General features: G+C 43.3%; 1 protein-coding gene across 1 annotated transcript in view; it reads left to right on the forward strand.

The window, feature by feature from the left end:
• SYNE1 (spectrin repeat containing nuclear envelope protein 1) overlaps positions 1–6,828 on the forward strand; it is a 631,505-nt gene continuing 624,677 nt past the window's right edge. The window contains exon 1 of the mRNA XM_019526891.1: positions 1–50. The gene's annotated coding sequence lies outside the window, so the exon portion shown is untranslated. The remainder of the gene's footprint in view (positions 51–6,828) is intronic.

The following is a 6,828-nucleotide window of genomic DNA, read 5'->3' on the forward strand; positions in this document are numbered from 1 at the left end:
CCAGGCGGCAGGACATTGTTGGTGGCGGTAACCAGGGAGCCGGAGCAGAGGTAGGGGCCGGCTGGCTGGCGGGCGGCGCGGGGCGCGGGCAGTTCCCTGCCGGGGCGGGCAGTGGCCTTTGCAGGCCCCTCGGAGACCCCGTGCCCCACCTCCTGTAAAATAAAAGGGGGCCTGATTCCCCCCCGCAGAGACTGAAATCAGGGGCTTGCCCTTGGGCGTGAGGCCCTGCCGAGCGGGGCTCGCGGGGGCATCCAGGGCGGCCCGGGGTCCCCAGGAGGATGCCTCAAGGGCAAGCACTGGGGCTCTGGGCAGGGACCCCGGAGCGGCTGGCTGAGGGGGAGTTCGGGCTCCGCTGGAACAGGGTTTGGGGCTCAGCCGGCAGAGGTGGCAGAGGGGCTTCAGGGTCGAAGCATTAGGTGGACCAGCCGCGCTTGGCTGGACTGCACACATCCTCGTCTCTTACCCGGCAGCTGGCTCAAAGTGCTCAGCTCCAGGTTTATTAGAGCGGTCAGTGCGATAAAAGGTTTGATGTTGGCCCAAAGACCCTTGTCTGCACTTGTTGCGGTGCATGGGGCTTCTGGGGTGCTTGTCCCTCTGAGGAAAGGCCCCCCCAGCTGGGTCCTGTGGGATGCCAAGGGAGGAAGTGGCTCTAGGTTGCTTCTCGTGCCAGCCAGCACCCCGGGAATGAATGCTGAGACTGTTTGACAGCAACTCAGGGACATGTTTTTCTGCTGCAGTCATGATGATGATCAGTTTCTTGCCATCCTTGGGCATCGGTTTCACAAAGCGAAGTCTCCTTTTCTAACATGTAAAACCGCCAGTCTAGGTGGCCAACTACTGCCAAGCTCCACTAACGTGACTTGGCTGGATGGCAGGTCTAGGTGCCGTGTTGACTTAATTATAAATCCGACAAATACTTCTGTAGAATGACTCTTGTACCAGACCCGAAGTGATAACTTACATGCCCAAATGTTTGATGAGATACTGTATTGTAATCCTTGGAGCAATTCAATTTTTTTTTCTTAAAGCGACCAGCCATTATCTTGTGGCGTATTTGAAACATTACTTAACGAAGCACAGGAGGCATTTAGTAGTACGTTTCAGCTGAAAAGCAGTAGCTAGCCAAAACTAAAAAGGCAATGTCTGTAAGATGCAGTGATCCAGTTAGAATTGTTACAGATGCTGCTGAATGTGAAGTTTTCTCAGTTTCTTTTTATTTGTAAACTGAATTAAAAACGTCTTCTTCTGACATCAAGTATTTGGCAGCAATTGCATTAGGTACTGTTGATTATGACATACCTGCCGGTGGACATTAATCACTGAAGTGCCCAAAGTCATGTGTGATTTGTGTTAAAATGGAATAAGTGGCAGCAGTGATGCAGACTGTTAAGAATTTAAATAGTCTTTACACAAGAGTCTCATTATAATGAATATAACTCTGAGTGGATTATTTATTTTAGTTTGTTTAAATATGAGAATTATTAAAGGATTCTTCATCCACTAGGACCAGCTCCCTTGGTAGTGTAAACTGGTAGAGCACTATAAATTTCATGGGCAATGTTTCTACTTACACTAGCTAACCACTAGTGTCAAAGACAGCAATATCTAGAATGTCCCTTTATTTTTCCTTTGAGACATGTTGGAATGTGGGGGGTAAGGAGCAGAATTTGTATTGTCATCAATTCATAATTATTTAAATTATTACAGTAGCAACTAGAAGATGCAGTGATAGTCCAGGATTTCATGGTGAGGTACAGTACAGATACACAATAAAGGGGGTCCTCACCTCAAATGCTGAACTAAAAATGATCATGGTAATCTCATGAGGTTCAGCAAGGACAAGTGCAAAGTCCTGCATTTAGGATGGAACAGTCCATGTACCAGTACAGGCTGGGGGCTGACTGGCTGGGCAGCAGCTCTGCAGAGAAAGATCTGGAGGTTACAGTGGATAATAAACTGAATATGAGCCAGCAGTGTGCCCTTTTTTGCCAAGAAGGCTAACAGCATGGGCTGCATTGGTAAGTGTGTTGCCAGCAGATCAAGGGAAGTGTTTCTTCCTTTCTATTCAGCACCGGTGGGTGAGGCCACATCTGGAGTACTGGGTTCAGTTTTGGGCTCCCCACTATAGAAAAGATGTGGACAAATTGGACAACTCTCATTTTCTATGATTCTATGGATTATACATAATTTCTGTAGAGGAGGAATGAAAATATACACATTTATAGTTCAGATGCATGCTATAATGACGCATCCTTCAGTTACTTATTATAGGAAGGAACCTTGTTTTAGCTGCCTTTCCCCCTCACAGTTAGTAATCTCAGTTAATTACCCTTTTGTCAAGAAACTACATGCAGTTGTTATTTCTATTTTTCATTGCTCCCTGATCTATCCTTCTGAGAGCAGTTTTGATGGGCCTGGTTCCCCTGGGCTGTCACAACATCAATAGCAGGATACTTTCTGAGCCTGTTGAACTTGTTCTTTATTTCACTCCTAACCTCACAGCCTACACAACAGCCAAACCAACCACTACATGATTCTGGAAGATACCCTAGAACTCCAACATATCATTGATTGGTTATTGGTTTTGCTCCTGCTGCTTCTGATACCATGATATGCATGAACACCATGATCCTCTCAATCTCTCTTTCCGTCATTCAGTTTCTTCCATTTTCTTCTACTTATCTCTTCCCTATTGATCCTTCCCTTTCTGTGAGTCTCCATTTTTTTCTATTCTAGCTTCTTCCTATTTTTTTCTCTTACAAACTTAACCCTTTTCTTCCTTTTGGCCTTAAGTAACCATAGAAATCCTAGAACCTACATCTGGGTTATTAAAGCTACCCAGAAACAAAGACATATACTCAAATTTATATAGAGAAAAAAAAGCTAGACTGGACCTCAAGAGTCTGTCATGTCCAGGAGTTGGCAACTTGTGGTCTGTAGGCAGGATTTGGCCCACAGGGCCAGAGGGTTTCTGCAGTATTTTGGTATTTGGGGCTTCTGCCAGGCAGTGGGGTGAAGCAGCAACAGCAGTAGCACTGTGGTGGGGGTTGGATGGAGCAGAAGAAGTAATTGTGGCTCTGGATCTGCTCCTAGCTGCGGCTCCAGCCTTGGCCTTGGCCTTGGCCCCAGTCCCAGCCGCTGTGGTAGCACGGGCCAGGTTAAAAGTGGCCTGCAATCAGAGCTAAGTCCTGTTAAAACAGCTCCCTGCTACGAAAGTATTGCCAACTCCTGATCGAGTCCAGGGCTATCCAAGTGATGGCCTAGGGCTCTTGTTGCAGCCTGCACAGCCACTGTTGCCACAGCTCTGGGACTTAGGGAGTGAGAATGCCAGTGATGCTTGCTGTCCTCCCCTTCCTTCCCTCCTCTTCTCTCACCTTGGGCCTGCCACTGAATTTGGGGTCTTTGGTCACCGCTGGTGATTTAAAACAGTGCTAGGGGACAAAGGAGTGGGGTAAGCAGTGGCAGCATTTACCCTTGGGTTCTGGAGCTATGCCAACTCAGCAGTTTCATCAGCTGCACTGACAAGCTGCCACCTTGCCATTGCAGGTCCTGATCTAGTCCAGTAGCTCATCTTTAGTCCAACTGCTACTTAAGGCAGACTCTTCTCAAAGCTATCCAATGTTTGTCTAACATACCGTTAAAATCTTCCAGTGGCAGAGGTGCCACAACTTCTTTAAATAATCCGTTTCAGTGCTTAACCACCTTCATATTTAGAAACTTCTGCCTAACCTATATCCAAAACCTCTCTAGTTACATTTTTAAAACTGTTGTCTTTTGTGAATGTAGAAAGCAATCAAATACCACCCTCTTTATAAAACTCTTATTTTTTCTAGACTATATAATCCAAAATTCCTTCAACCTTTCTTTATAGGTCATGTTTTTTCACATCTATTTGTTTATTTATTTTTGTTCTCCTCTGAACTCTTTCCAGTTCGTTCACATTTTAAACTCTAAAGTGTAGTACCCAAATCCAGACAGGTAAGACCTCGCTAGTGCTGGATTGAGTAGAAGAATCACTTGCTAATGACTTGCATACAGCACCCATGAATATATTTTTTGCAACATTATTACACTTGACTCACATTTAGCTCACAGTCAGCTCTAATTCTCAGGTCCTTTTCTGTTGTACTGCAGTTTAGCCAGCTGTTCCTCATTTTGTGTTGTCACATTGCTCTGTTTTCAGTATGATACTTAACACTTGTTAAATTTCATCCAGTGTATTCCAGACCATTTTGTCAATTTATCAAGGTCATTTTGAAGGTCATCCTAATCCTTGTCCTCCAAAGTGTCTGTTACCCAACCCAACTCGATAGCACTAGATAAGTTACTAAGTATGGATTTGATTCCATCCTTCAGTTCATTAATGAAAATACTGAATAGTTCTGAGCCCAAGGCACACTCCCAAGGGGCCTCTTTTGACACTTTCTTCTAGCTAGATTGAGCCATTGATAACCACTCTTTGAGTCTGATTAATCAACCAGTTTCTTGTCTACCTTTTAGTAGTTTCATCTAGACCAGTGGCCACCAGCCAGTGGATCTCAATCTACTGGTAGATCTTGAGGCCTCTTCAGTAGATCTCCGAGCCTCTTTGAGTTGATCCGAGGCTGGGGTGGGGAGTTGCATACATGCACACACGTGCCCCAGCCCTGTAGGTCAGTTCATGGGGGAGGGATGGAGTGGGGGCTAGATCGAGGTCCCCGCAATGAGGGACAGTGCTGCAGAGGCAGGAGAAGGGGTAAGTTGAGTGGAGCCCCAGCTGGGTGGGACTTACCTGCTGGGGAGGCGTGCCCCCAAATTATTTTTTCTCCCTCTGCCTCGATCTGACCCCCCTTCCCTCCCCACAGACTTTCCATGCTGGGCAGGTGGGGGAGAAGGGGAGGAACAGGGGCATGTTGGCGGTGCATGGTAGATCTCTGGTTGCTTTTAAATGCCAAAGGTGATCTCCTACTTAAAAAGTTTGGAGACCACAGATCTAGACTGCATTTCCTTAGCTTACTCATATAAATGTCCTGGGAAGCAGTGTAGAAAACCTAACTGAAGATATGGTATGTCACACTCATTCCACAACACCCAGCACTTTGTCACAGAAGGAAATCAGGTTGATTAGGCATTACTTGTTCTTGGCTAATCCATGTAGACTGCTGCTCACTGGTTATCCTTAAGTGTTTTTAGTTCAATTATTTGATATGTACCAGCACCACTCCAGGTCTTAAAGTCTGACTGGCTGTTCTGTAATTCCCTGTGTCCTCCTTTTCCCCAATCTTAGGGACAGGCACTATAATTACTCTTTTCTCCTGGGAGACTTGTTGCAGGATAGATCAAGAATTTTAATATTTTTCTGTCCAGATAGAATAATTACCATAACAGTTAAAGTTGTATGAGTATTCTTTTATTTTTCACAGCTCAGAAAATATAAAACCAAACACATTTTTGGCTTTTATCTATGCAAATGGCTATGTATATATACCAGAAATAAGTAGATAGTTCTAGTGAAGTTAGTGGGAATGTTCATATGCTTACATTCAACCATGCTGTTAGGCACTTGAAGGTTTGGGGATTTATACATCTTCTTTATATTCTTCACAATAAGGCCAAGAATACTTGCAAACTGCATGCGCTACAAGTTAAAGTGTCAAATGTCCAGCCTTCCTCTATTATGAACCTACCAAATCATGTTTTGATAACAAATCCTAAGAGTTTTGTATTAATATACAAAATACTTTCATCTTCTACTTCCAAAAGCAATTCATGTGATAGCAAAAAGGAAGTACAGAATGACAGGACTGGGATTTGGGGACTACGCTATCCAAACACCTTTCAGAGCCAGAGTGATATTTTTCCATGATCTTATGCAGCACATGGCTGGCTGTCAGCGTGTTTTGGGAAAACACAGAATACACAGACTTATTGCATTCCGTGGAGCATAAGCAAACTAGCATAGATTTGCAATTAAGATATATGCTGATAGGAACTCTCATTTATTTAGATGGCTAAAAATCTAAGGGTGTCCCGGCTTGAGACATGTTATTTTGAATTTAAACTTTCTTCTTGATTCAAATATAAAGCTGTGGGTAACTGGTATAAATATCGTTATAGTTGCAGGTGCAGGCTTTAATAATTTGGGTTTATAATGCACTATCAAATGGATTTATAATGAATAATTATTATAATTTACAGTGCAAATATACTACATATAATATTGTTTGAGATCATTTTATGGTTTTTAGCTTGCATTTTTCAAGCCAATAACAACAATTAATTATATATATAAATACAAAATATAATAAACTAAATGCTTTGTACTTCTGTAGTACCTTTCATACATTTTACTAATATTAATGAATTATGTTTTAAATCCTTTGAGAAGGATAATTATAACTTATATAATATGTCCCTCACATTTTTAGAAGTGCTAGTGATGTGATGTGATATGTATAATATAGGTATTAGAAGGCATTAGTAGCATTTTATTGGAGTACTAATTATTGGCAATTTGAAGGGGTAGGGGTCTATGATACTCTTCTTTTAAATAGTTATGTGAATTAATGCATCATTGTACACAAAAAAATGAGCAAGGGCTGGTTTTAAAAAAGAAAACATGTTTAACAGGCCTGTGCGAAGTGGCTAGTATTCACTTTGGATTCATATTTGGCTGATTCGGGGGACAGTGATTTGATTCAGTGATTCAGATTACTGTCCCGAATCGATTCAGCCAAATCTGATTCGTGGCAGAACCCCCCATGCAGCATGGGGCAGTGGGGGGAAGCGGGGATTGCCCCCCTGCCTGTCAGCACCCGGTGAGACGGGGCTTTTTTTTATATCACTGGT

Source organism: Gavialis gangeticus, unplaced genomic scaffold (genome assembly GCF_001723915.1).
Source record: "Gavialis gangeticus isolate Ggan-Ray unplaced genomic scaffold, GavGan_comp1, whole genome shotgun sequence".
Lineage (NCBI taxonomy): Eukaryota > Metazoa > Chordata > Crocodylia > Gavialidae > Gavialis > Gavialis gangeticus.